Below are 12,614 nucleotides of genomic sequence, written 5' to 3'. Positions count from 1 at the left end.
CGTTGTTTTTTTCTTCTGAAGATGTTTCATTTCTCATCCAAGAAGCTGCTTCAGCTCTTGACAGGATAGTGAGGAATAGAAGGATTTATAAAGGATGCAAATGACCAGCTGTCTGTAAGGAATATAAATCCTTCCATTCCCCACCATCCAGTCAGAGCTGAAGAAACTTCTTGGATGAGAAGCAAAACCTCTTCAAAAGAAAAACAAAAGTCCAGTTGCCTCCTGAAAAAGTACCTTTGGGACTTCAAATAATACGTTAAAGCAACTGAAAAAGTAGTTCTCAGCAAATATAGACTTCCAACAAAGATACAAGCCACAGTCATTTTCAAATAGTGTTACTTTCACTTCCTTCTTGAAACCCCAAAGGTTTGGAGCTGCCCATATTTCCTGGTATTAATGTTGCATGAGGTAGGGGCTTTCACACAGAAAGTCTGTGGCCTGGTTCACATTCCACAAACATCACAAAGAGTGGGGGGAAAGAGAAAAAAACCCCAACACACTGTCCTTAGATGATGTAAGCAGACTGGATTTTAGTGAAGCAATCTGGGTTATCAGTCCTTGTGTTCTATACAATGACAGTTTCTAGGTCATCTGCCAAGGCATCCTCTTAATGCAGCATGTAACCATATTCTAACCTGATGGTGATCAAGACAAGAATAACTTGTTGAGTCAACCTGGTCAAAGTGTGATAGTAATTGATTCACTGGATGTAGCTGGCCAATGCCCATCCACTCACGTGTGCAGCTTTCATCTGATTTCCTGGAAGAACCAAGAGTCCAGGAGGACCTCAGGTTACAAACCAATTCTTTCATGTGAGGAATAAGCCCAGTCCGCAATATCACTGTGTCAGTTATTGTTAAATTGCTGAATTGTTTACTGACAAAAAATAGCTCTTTCTTGGAAGGATTTAATCTGAGATTGTTTTGCTCCACCCAAGCCTTACAGCCTCCAAATACTGGTTCAGAACTTCCATGGCATGACTGGTTCAGTTAGAGTAGTGATGTACTATTGATATCATATGCCCCTGGGTGATCCCTTACCCTGAATCAACAGATGACCTGCTCAGGGGTTTCAGGTGGATGTTAAATAAGGTTAATGATCTGGTACTCTAAGAGTAAGACAAGATCATTTCAATGTGGTTGTACAGTAATTTGCCTGTAGTTCCACTGTGGGAACTGACCTGTTGTAAAGTTTTCTTTCTCTTGTCCAGTTCCATCCTAGGTGGCGGTGCTGATCTCCTTTTCTTAGCTGAGGGAATCAGCATTGTCCAAAGCAATGGTGTGTTTCAAAAAAAAAATTGTACCAGTTTGGAGATTGATTCACATGCACGTGCGCAGTGCTCAAACTCTGCCCTCTGAATCAAGGTTGCTGAGCTGTGCAAGTGCGCCTATCGTGCAAATCACGCACATGCAGGGGTCAGAGACGCCCCTTCCCTGGTGAGCTGTGCTGTTTTTTAGCTCAGCTGAGGTGCATCAATCCGCTCTGCTGCATGAATCAGCTGTGCTAATAAACAGCAGGATATAGGAGAAGTGAGAAGTAAGAGCAGGGGCAAGTGGGTGGAGCCAGTCAAAAATTTTCCCTATCAGAATGTCAGATGGTGCTCCATTCAAAATCCAAGAAAGAAATACTTAGACTCCATTAATTAGAGAAAAGATACCTTTTACTGGAAGTCAAGTGATAGCAACAAAAGAATTCTGAATCTGAGAAAATGAGCGCGTACAAAGTGATGGCAACGTTCCCACCCCCAATAGTTCAATTGGCTCATCCAATTAAAAGTTGTATATAGCATCATGTGGGCATCTCCAGATGGTGATGAGGCCTCTGTCCGTTGACCTTGACATATTTTGATAAAGCGGCTGCGCATAGCATAGAATAGAAGCCTAAGCAAGAATCTCCTCCCCCAACTTATACAATTCTGTTTTGTAACACCTCCAGCTCGCTGCCCATAACCATGTCCCCCTCCTCCCCCCGTTACTTATGACAGCTGAAAGATGCAAAGCAAAGGAAGAAAATCTTGAAGGCTGACATTCGGCCCTTCTGTAAAAGAGGTGTTAGTCCTATAAAAGATAAAAATAGAAGATAACAGAAAATATACATGTAACACCATAATGCTATATTTTAGGGTTTATCAGGATATTTAGTACGAAATGCCTTGACAAGCTTAGGAGCTCTAACATCCTTCTCATTCACCCATTCAGACTGGGAAGGAGGAAAATGTTTCCAAACAACCAAATATTGGAGTCGACCCCTTTGTTTTCGAGAATCCAAAATTTATTTAACTTCAAAATGTTGTTCACCTTCAATTAGCAATGGCATCGGGGGATCGACCTGAGTCAGTCTCAAGTCGGAGGTATGTTCAGGTTTTAATAAACTAACATGGAAGACAGGGTGGATCCGTCGGAGGGTTTTAGGTAATTTCAGTTGGACTGCCACCGGGTTCACAATTCGTTCAATTGGGAAAGGTCCAACATACTTAGGTCCAAGCTTTTTTTGTGTGTGGTCTGCAAATATCTGGTGGATAAAAAGAGCTTGTCACCAACTTGATATGGTTTTTGTGGAGTTCTCTTTTTATCTGCAAATTTTTTATGGGCTTGATGAGCATCATCTAATGCTTTACGGGTAACCGGCCAGATAAGCTGGAGTTGTGTTATCCATTCATCTAATGACTGAATGTTAGGTTTCTCCTGTGGAATCTTGGGTATGGGTACAAAGTCTTGTCCCAAAGCCACTTTAAATGGAATAAACCCAGTAGCACTATGTACCTAATGTTATATGCCACCTCAGCAAATGGCAGTAGGTCAGCCCAATCATCTTGCTGATAATTTATATAGCATCTAAGATACTGTTCCAATACCGAGTTAGTTCTCTCACAAGCCCCATTGCTTTGTGGGTGGTGGGCGGAGCTTAAGCCCTGAGTGGAGCCCAATAACTTCAGGAACTCCTTTCAAAAGTTTGAGGTAAACTGAACACCCCTGTCTGAGATTATGCGTCCAGGAACCCCATGTAACCTGTAGATATGTAAAATAAACAGTTTAGCCAACGTTTTCGCAGATGGGATTTTCGCACAAGCTATGAGAAAAATGAATAAGAATCCACAACCCCCCAAAAAAAGACACTGCCTCCATTTACCACAAGGACCTCAAATCCGGGTCGGGGTCAGCAGACAATGAAGAAGTGAATCAACTCCACCCTGAGCGGCAGCAGAAAAGCAGAGAAAGGAAACGGGAGGAGTTTTGGTGTTTGGGTTGTGAAGGAAATCACTTTAGATTGGAATGCCGGTTCCGAGATGCTATTTGCCAATGCTGTGAGCGGAGAGGGCACATCGCAAGAGCATGCTGAGTATTCAAGCCAAACAACCAAACCAAGACAAGGTACACCTCCAAGAACTAGGGAAAATCAAACTGAAAACCGTGGGGGTCAAAATAACAGGAATCGGTGGAACCACGAGCCAAGCACAAAGAGAAATGAAATGCACCAGATGGTAACCATGGGCCACTCCAGCATACCAAACGCTAAGAAAGTACATGTTCACGCCACAGTAGAAGGTGAATCATGTAAAATGGAAGTGGATTCTGGATCTCTTCTATCAATGGTATCGTGGGATACAATCAAAAGAATAATTCCCCAATTGACAAAAATACAACTAAAGAAACAAAAGATAACCCTAAAAGACTATCAAGAGAAAAAGATTCCAGTCATTGGCATTGGAGAATTCAGAGTCTCCTTCCGAAATTACTCTGGAATCCTGCCTTTAACCGTGGCCGACTGGGACCGGCCAAGTCTGTTCAGTAACTGTTTTCAGTAAGTAGTGCTTTTAATTAATATTTCTAGTTCTTTGAAGTAAAAAGCAAATTCCCCATGTGGAATGTGGATTCTGATAAGAACTGGTTCAAACTAGCCAAAGATGAGAATTGCCCAAATATTTGAACTTTAGTAAGCTGAAAACTAATTATATTGTGAGAACCACACCTACTAAACATACAACTGGGCATTGCCAAGATCATCCTAAGAATGTTAAGGGATGCTATAAAATGTTAGGTGTTAGATAGGCTACATCATAGAGGAGTCAAATGATGCTGGCCAATGAAAGAACACATTCCAAACCCAATAAGTTTGAACTATATATAAAGTGATTCTCAATCTTTTCATGGGGCCTCTCACCTTGTATCTGTGGGAGACCTTTCCTTGTTTATGCACAAATAAGAGATATTAAACTCTCCTATTTTGGGTAAAGGAGCACTGAGCTAAGAACCTTATCATCATTTACGGCTAACAGGGATCCTTGCCAAGCACTCTCTTAGATGGGCATTTATTTTTGTTTCTCCAGCAGTCCATCAAGTGCCTCCTCCCAATTTATTTAATTATTTGTTGAATTTATTTGCTGCCCATCTTGTAGTAAACAACGCTGGGTGGCAAGAAGGTGTATTGTCCTATTCATTCAATAATAGTATTGGGAGACGAGCTGCCAAGTCCAGGGATAACACGGAAGCTGCAAGAGTAATAAACCCTGATGGTCTCCATTACTGCAGGTTTTCAAGAAAAGACTGAACATCCATTTGTCTCAGATGTTATGAAGACTCCTGCCTTAGGGTTAGTCTAGAAGACCTCCACATTCTCTTGAACCATATGCTGCTGCTTTCGTGTTGAGCATCGAGGCACTTCTGCGTTGAACGCATTAGGAGATGACTAAGTGGAGGCTCCTTTCATGTCCCCATTAATGTGCCCACTGAAGTGGTACCTATCTACTCATGATTACTCACTTTTGAACTGCTCAGTCAGCAGGAGCTGAGATGACAAGACCTCACCCTGTCACATAGCAGCACTCGGGTTATTGAACACGGGCCTGCTGATGATCAACCCAGAAACCTAATAACGTGACTCACCGCATTCCTGCTGAACCCTCTGATTCTATGCTTCTATGACATTCCTCCAATAATTTTTATAACCCATCCACCCCACTCTAAAAAGTCATATTAATTAGTGGCCATTGCCATGTTTTGTCCATGGTTAATAAAATACTCTTTAAAATAATTTCTTTTGTCAGTTCCAAATCTCCTAATTAGCTGAATTGAATTACCTTTGTTTCTAATATTTTGAGAGGAGAAAAAAATCCTTTTGATTTTGCTTGTTATGTTATACACCTTGCTTATGTTTGTTGAAGTTGCCTTTTTCTAAGGTTAAAGGTTAGAAAGTCCCCAACATAATGGCCCTTTCTTGTAAAGTAATTCTTTTGGCTGCCTTATTCTGTACTGTTTTTAGTTCTGTTCTATCCTTTTTAAAAAGCGTCTACCAAAGCTATATACAGCATTTTAGATGCAGATTAGATTTGAGTAAGGGCTTTATAATTTTGGTAATCTTTCCAAATTTCCCTAATCTTTCCAAATATTCTTTGGTGTGTCATTTATTTGCCTTTTTACAGCTACTGCACATTTACTCAGCTGTGTAGCATGACCTGTATAAAAATATACAACTACCCACAGAGAGAGAGAAAGAGAGAGAATGACCAAATTCTAATAAAGTATATCATAAATATTTAATTTCATCTGTTTGTTTATTAACTTTATATACTGTCCAATTCCCAATCACTCTAAATGGTTCACAAATAAAAAATTAAAAACATTTTGTTTATGAAATATGATTTCAGCAACATTGATTTTATAGTTGTATGCTGCTTAAGGTGATTGTATATGTTTTTATGAAGGAACACAAAAACTCTGCTAGATTTTCAGGGTGCAGATTCCTTCCACTATGTACCCATAAAGACTAGTTTCACACAATGAAAAATAAAAAAGTTTTGGCCTCTTCTTGGTGATATGCACTGATACTTTTCTTCTCTCACAGTTATAGAAGAAATAGCCATGCACAAGGCCTTTAGATGTTGGCTAGTGGCCATATTAATCAAACCTGGGTTCCAGCCAATGGCTTCAATTACTTTCATCCAGCTCTTTTCTGTTGCTTCTTGAGCAGAAAATTGCAAAGTAGAACATTTCCAGGAAATTAATACATTTGGTTCTTTAATGAGTCTATTGCTAAAAGCAGCAGTGCTTTTGCAGTAAAACTCTGCGAGTATATGAGAAGCTCCTGGGTTTTATTTATTTATTTATAAGAGCTTACAATATAACAGAAACAAGAACAAACATAAGTTTAAATACAAGAAATAGGAACTAATAATTGGGGACAATAGGACAGGGACCGTAGGCACGATTGTGCACTTATGCATGCCCCTTACAGACCTCTTAGGAATGGGGTGAGGTCAATAGAGGTTAGTTTGAGGGTAAAGGAGTGGGGGTTTGAGCAGGTGACAACAGAATCAGGTAGTGAGTTCCAGACATTGACTACTCTGTTGCAGAAATCGTACTTCCTGCAATCAAGCTTGGAGTGATTTACATTTAGTTTATATCTGTTCTGTGCTCTTGTGTTGTTGTTAAAGCTAAAATATTCATTAACTGGTAAGACGTAACATATGATTTTATGTACTATGTTTAAGTCTAATCTTAGACGGTGTAGTTCAAGGTTATCTAAGCCTAGAATCTCAAGTCTGGTGCTGTAGAGTATTCTGTTGCGAACAGAGGAATGTAGTACTCTTCTGGTAAAATACTTCTGGATTCGCTCAATTGTATTTATGTCTGATATACAATGCGGATTCCAGACAGCAGAGCTGAATTCAAGTATTGGTCTAGCAAAGGTTTTGAATGTCCTAGTTTGCAAATCAATATTACCAGAGGAGAAGCTTCGTAAAATTAAATTTACAACTTTTAAAGCGTTTTTGGCAATACTGTTGCAGTGAGCTTTGGCGCTTAGGTCATTCAATATCAGAACTCCAAGGTCCTTGACGTCTGCCTAGCTTGTATTTGGTATATAGATATTTTTTTTACCAATGTGTAGGACAGAGCAATTGTTGGTAGAGATTTGGAGATGTCAACTGTTAGACCATTCAAACACATAATCAAGGTCTTTTTGAAGGATGGTAGCATTGACGGTGGTGTTGAAAAGTTTTACATCTTCAGCGAAGAGGCCGCAGTTGCTAATAAGGTCATCACAAAGGTCATTAATATATAGTATAAAGAGTGTGGGTCCTAGAACGCTCCCTTGTGGGACACCACTGATAACTGGTACAGGGTTTGATAGGGTGTTTCCTATTTTTACTATTTGTTGCCTATTTGACAGGAAGGTAGTAATCCACTTGTGAAGGGATCCAGAAATGCCATAGAATTTAGTTTTAATAGTAGCTTGTCATGTACCACTGAATCAAATGCTTTGCAGAAGTCAATGTAAATTACATCTATTGATTTACCCTGGTCAAGAAGTGTAGTCCATATGTTTTTGCAGTGTAGAAGTTGCAAATTGCAGGACAATTTTTTTCTGAAGCCAAATTGTTTATTGGAGAGTAAGTTGTTTGACTCTAGGTGAAAGGTAATGCATTGATTAATAATTGTTTCTATAACTTTGCACGTGATGCAACACAATGAGATTGGTCTGTAGTTTTCAACCAAGCAGGAGTCACCTTTTTTGAAAATAGGGATGACCGTTGCTAAAGACCATAGGTTTGGTAAGGAGCTGGTTCTGAATGATAACTCATATATTATTCTTAGTGTTTCTGCTATGGTAGTGGAGAACTTTTTAAAGAAGAATGCACATCAGGGCCAATAGATAAAGATGATTTAAGGTGGTGTATTGCATTTTCTATGTTATCTTCAGTAAAGTCAATTTGTAGATCGTTGTAGTTAGTTGTCGTACGATTAGGAAATGTGGGGCATAAGCCATTACTGTTAAAAAAGACTGAACTGAAGAATGTGTTGAAGAGGTTTGCCTTAACAGCTTCATCGCTATAGTCTTTCCCATTAGGACCTTTTAGGGGTGGGATGGTTTTTGAATCTTTTAAGTTTGGTGTTTACAAAGTTATAGAAGGCACAGGTGGATTTTGTGCATAGAAGATTTTCCTCTTGTTTGCAGTGGTAATAGGTACATTTTGTCTTCTTGATTTTGAGCACAAACTCCGTATAAACAGATTAACATTTTTGCTTGAGTAAATTAAAAAGTTGAAATGCCTTTTGACAGTAAATACAATTTTAAAAGGGGCGAATTTACATTCCTCTATTTCAGAGTCACATTTAATCTGTTTTATGCTTTGCAATGGTATTCATGAATATTTTCTAGTCATTTGAGAACCCATATTAGAGCATAAGGGCAGGGCAAAATTTAAATAAATAAAATAAAACAATATGTACCGTAATAGCACTTTATTTTTCCTGGGTAGTAGTTTCTTACACATTTTTTAAATTATAAGAAAGCCATTTTTAAAAACACTGAAAATGTGCATGCTTACCTTGACTTATATATCTTCACTTCTAAATTTTCTTTGAGAAACTCCTTGTTTCCATCTGTGTTGTATGGATGGATGCATATGCTGTTTCAATTACAACTACAATTGTATCTTAGAGATTGCGCCATTCCATAGAAGTGCTAAGTGTTTATGTTTTGTATTTTTCATCACAATCATTACATCACATCAATGTCTAAAAGAATGCCATTTTATCTTCTTCAGAATTATATTTTTTATTCAAAGAAGGAAAAATAATATATGAAACTATAAATGAAAAGTCCAGTTGCCAATGGGCTGATAGTAGTTATCTCCTGCCATCTTTTTTAGTCATCCAGGGGTGGGAACTAGATTGCTTTCAACAAACCAGCTGAGCATTAGTTTCCAATAGTAACCAGGCAGTCACGTCTGTTGATGTAAAATGTTGAATTTTTCCTCTTTCCCTTTCCTTTGGATAGTACTCATGGTGGAGAAACATTAATCCTGAACGTATCCTTCCCCAGTTTGCAAATGTTTCTTTTTGGCCCTTTTGTCATGTGAATAATAGGCTGCTCAAATCTTCCTTCTCCTTTATTTTTTTAGTGTATTTTTTTATATATCTGTTTTAAAATTGGAACTTTCAGGAGTTACCTCAGCTATCTGATTTGGAAAGAATGGTATGCATTTAGCCAAAAACAATGAGTGTATTAATTGCACATATGGGAAAGGGTGAGTTTATCTTTAGTGCCAGGAACAAATTGTATGATGGTGTCCTTTTAGTGAAATCGAACTTAGACCCAATTTCAAATTGAAAACTATCCTAATCCATTAGCTTTAAAGAATAGTGGAATTTAACCCTTGCAGCAGAAATCTTGAACTATCGTTATCCATGAAAGGAAGAGGCCACAAGTCATTTCCATCTGGCAGAACCGTGGCCAATTGCCTTCAACTGTTAAATGTGAAGACTGATAATATTGCTGTGCAGAAGTAAATGATCCTTTTTCCAACAGGCCTTTCTCTTGTGTTATCATGCATTGGACTGCATCTTTCAATAGTAATTCTGCTACCATTTCCCTGAAAATAAGACCTATCCCCAAAATAACCCCTAGCATGTTTTTACACATGTGCCTAATATAAGCCTTATCCCCCCCAAAATAAGCCCTACTTAAGAGCCTGTGCAGCCAGCTGGCTGCCCATTCCATCTGGTTGCTCATGGTGTTGCAGCAACGAGGCGAGGCAGGGAGTGGAGCTGCCCCACATGCCCTGCACTGGTTTACCTCAGAGCCCCCACAGCCAGGCCATTCATGTCCCAACATCTGCCTCATGGTAGCAGCAATGTGCACCAGGAACCCATGTAGTCGGTCAGCCCACTTCTTCTGCTTGCTCACGGCCACAACTGAACAAGAAGCTGAGTGGTGTATTGGTGCCATGGCCGTGAGAGGAGGCAGGTATTGGGGCTTGGGGGACCTGGCTGTGGGGGACCTGAGATAAACTGGTGCAGGGTGTGTGGGGCAGCTCCACCCACTTTTATCACCAAGAGCTGCTCTTAACATGAGCAGTCAATGCAGACTGAGTGGAGTTGCCTTACATATGGGGTAAGGATGGTTACTGAGTTTGGGGTCAGGGAGGTGGGGGATTTTCCTTATATTCTCAAAACAATTTCACAGCTCATATATGTTCTGTGTCAAAATGACAAGAAGCTGCAACTGGTTGTTGGCAATCTTGGAGCTGAAATTTGGTAGCATATTTGTGTGGGACCTAAAGGAAGGAGATGGGTGAGAATCATATCCTTCCCTAGTATAGTAGGTTGTCTGCCCTTAATATAAGCCAGTACCCTGGCCTCCCTCACTTCTTATCTAAGTAGGAGGCCCAGATTATCTTTCTAGCCATCCTTTGGGCAGTACTTCAAATATCTGCTAAAATCCAAAAAGAAAGACAAGCCATAATAAATTATAATGGCTAGGTTAATTATATAATTTTAGTTGGATTTTTTTTTAATGTGTGTTGCTCTCTTTTGTTTTTCCAAGAGTCCCTTTTCCAAAACCAGTTTAGTGTTTAGAGATTTGGCTTAGTTCATTGACTCAATGAAATGTTTTGTCAATTATTTGATTGCTATTAATGGTGCTATGAATCTTCTCTTGGTGCCCCTTGACTAATGGCTCTCACTGGGTGTGAACGAACTTGCAGGAAAGGGGAAGGGAATCAATCCACAGGCTGTTGCACACAAAGGTGCACCGTCCCAGGGTGCTGTTGAATGGTTTTATAATTATGGGATGGAATGAAGTTGCTATGCAAATTGCATGTTGTGCTATAAAAGAGTTAAATATCCCAAGCGGCATCCATCCATTAAGCAATATGTCTCCTGGAGCTTTACAGTTCAGCTCTGAAAATTGCTCTCTTGTGTTTTTGTTTTCTTTGTAGGCAGCCTACATGCTTTCTTGTTCTCATCATTGCTTTCCTACCCCTTGCTGTATGCCTGTGTAGTTACCGCAGCTATTTTAATTTCTCCTCCCTTAACTTTCTCCCAGGGAGGAGAATGATGACGTGAAAGGAGCCTTTGTATGTAGGAAAGCAAAGATGGTTCCATTGTTTCTCCTCTCTGTAGCTACTATTATCCATCCACAAAGAGGATAAAGTATCAGCTGCTTGGATGAAATGTCAGCACCACTGATCTATCACCAGGGGTGATTTATCACCCCCTGATTCACAGCATTACTCCTGGATGAGAGCAGGCATAGGTGCTTAAGACATAAATAAAGCATTGGAGGCTTCAGTGAAGGAAAAAGCAGTCACAGGGGAGACAAAACTCTTGTAGCATCCTAACTCCTAACAGCTGAAGTGTGGTGTTATTGTTGTTTTTGCTATTTTGCAATAGGATATAAAACAACAGTAGAAATTAACATGTCTTTTAAAAAAATCTTCAAAAATTCAAGAAAAAGCCCCAGAAATTCTAGTCCTCCCTACTTTACACCATCACATTGGCCACTGAAGCAGAATTATAACATTGGAAGGGACTTCGGAGGTCTTCTAGTCCAACCCTCTGCTCAGAAAACCCTATATCGTTTCAGAGAAATGGTTATCCAATCTCTTCTTAAAAACCTCCAGTGTTCACCTCCAAGCCTTCAACTCCACCCCAAATGTGAAAAGCATCCTCACTAGTGGTGGGATTCAATTTTTTTTACTACCGGTTCTGTGGGCATGGCTTGGTGGGTGTGGTTTGGTGGGCGTGGCAGGGGAAAGATACTGTAAAATCTCCATTTCCACCCTACCCCAGGGGAAGGTTACTGTAAAATCTCTATTCTCTCCCCACTTTACTAACCTGCTTTCCAGCTCCGTTCTCCTGTGCAGGGCAACAAAAGAAGACCCAGCCAATCAACTGGGTCTTGGGAGGCAGGGAAGAGATGGGGGCGGGGCCAGTCAGAGGTGGTATTCCGAACTACTCAAAATTTCCTCTACCGGTTCTCCAGAACTGGTCAGAACCTGCTGAATACCACCTCTGATCCTCACCCATCAAAAATCCCACAATAATCATACTATACATAGAGCAATTAAGGACTGGAAAAGAAATCTCAGGATTGCAGATAGTTTGGGCAAATAGGATTGAGTGAGTAACAAGAGCAATCAGTGCAGTTTTCCATGGTGCTGAGATCTCCCGCCCAACCGTTCCAAAAAGGTATTGCAAGCCTGTACAATTGGAATCTACCATATGCTTCTACTACCAAACACAGTGTGTGGGTGGGTATGTGCATAAGCAGAATGATGCTATTCATACCATGAAGATCTTACCAGGTTAACCCTAGCTGTGTTTCTAAATAGATTTGGATTATAGCTCCCAGAATCCACAGCGCATTACCATGGATCAGGCCCACCACCTTTGTAAAGCACCAGGTTTCAGAAAACAATGGTACTGAGATATATAGATACAGTTATGAAATAATTGCTAGTTACAATGCTTCTGAGGCTTTGAATGGCTTCTCTGTGTTGTGTGTTAATCCCAAGACTCCAACTGGCATTCAATTTACATGAAATAATACTGTATATTTAGGTTTGGGGTTTTTATTTATTTTAAACATTTCTAAACTGTTTTTCATCTACAATAAATTTCAAAGTAGCAATATACTGAGCAATATATAAAAAGATTCAGAATTACAAAAAAACTATCACCACCAATAGCATGCAATAAAAAACCCTGAAAGGTAATAAACAGTAAAACGATACTATATGTGGAAATAATGAAATAATTAAAAATAAAGAGCAAATAAATAGATGTTGCTCTGGTACCATAAAATAAGTGGTGGGATTCAAAAAAAATTTT

At 39.6% G+C, this 12,614-nt stretch overlaps 1 long non-coding RNA gene across 1 annotated transcript in view; it reads right to left on the bottom strand.

The window, feature by feature from the left end:
- Positions 1 to 1,641: 1,641 nt before the first annotated feature.
- The window catches only part of LOC148132715 (uncharacterized), a 44,845-nt gene continuing 33,872 nt past the window's right edge, over positions 1,642 to 12,614 (bottom strand). Inside the window, exon 3 of the long non-coding RNA XR_015748489.1 lies at positions 1,642 to 2,057. This is a non-coding gene — a long non-coding RNA (uncharacterized LOC148132715). The remainder of the gene's footprint in view (positions 2,058 to 12,614) is intronic.

The sequence above is a fragment of the Notechis scutatus genome, chromosome 1, assembly GCF_049901735.1.
Source record: "Notechis scutatus isolate UNSWTSFEM ecotype Mainland chromosome 1, rNotScu1.2, whole genome shotgun sequence".
Classification (NCBI taxonomy): domain Eukaryota; kingdom Metazoa; phylum Chordata; class Lepidosauria; order Squamata; family Elapidae; genus Notechis; species Notechis scutatus.
Note: the sequence above shows the minus strand (reverse complement) of the source record. Positions and strands in the feature narration are given on the sequence as shown.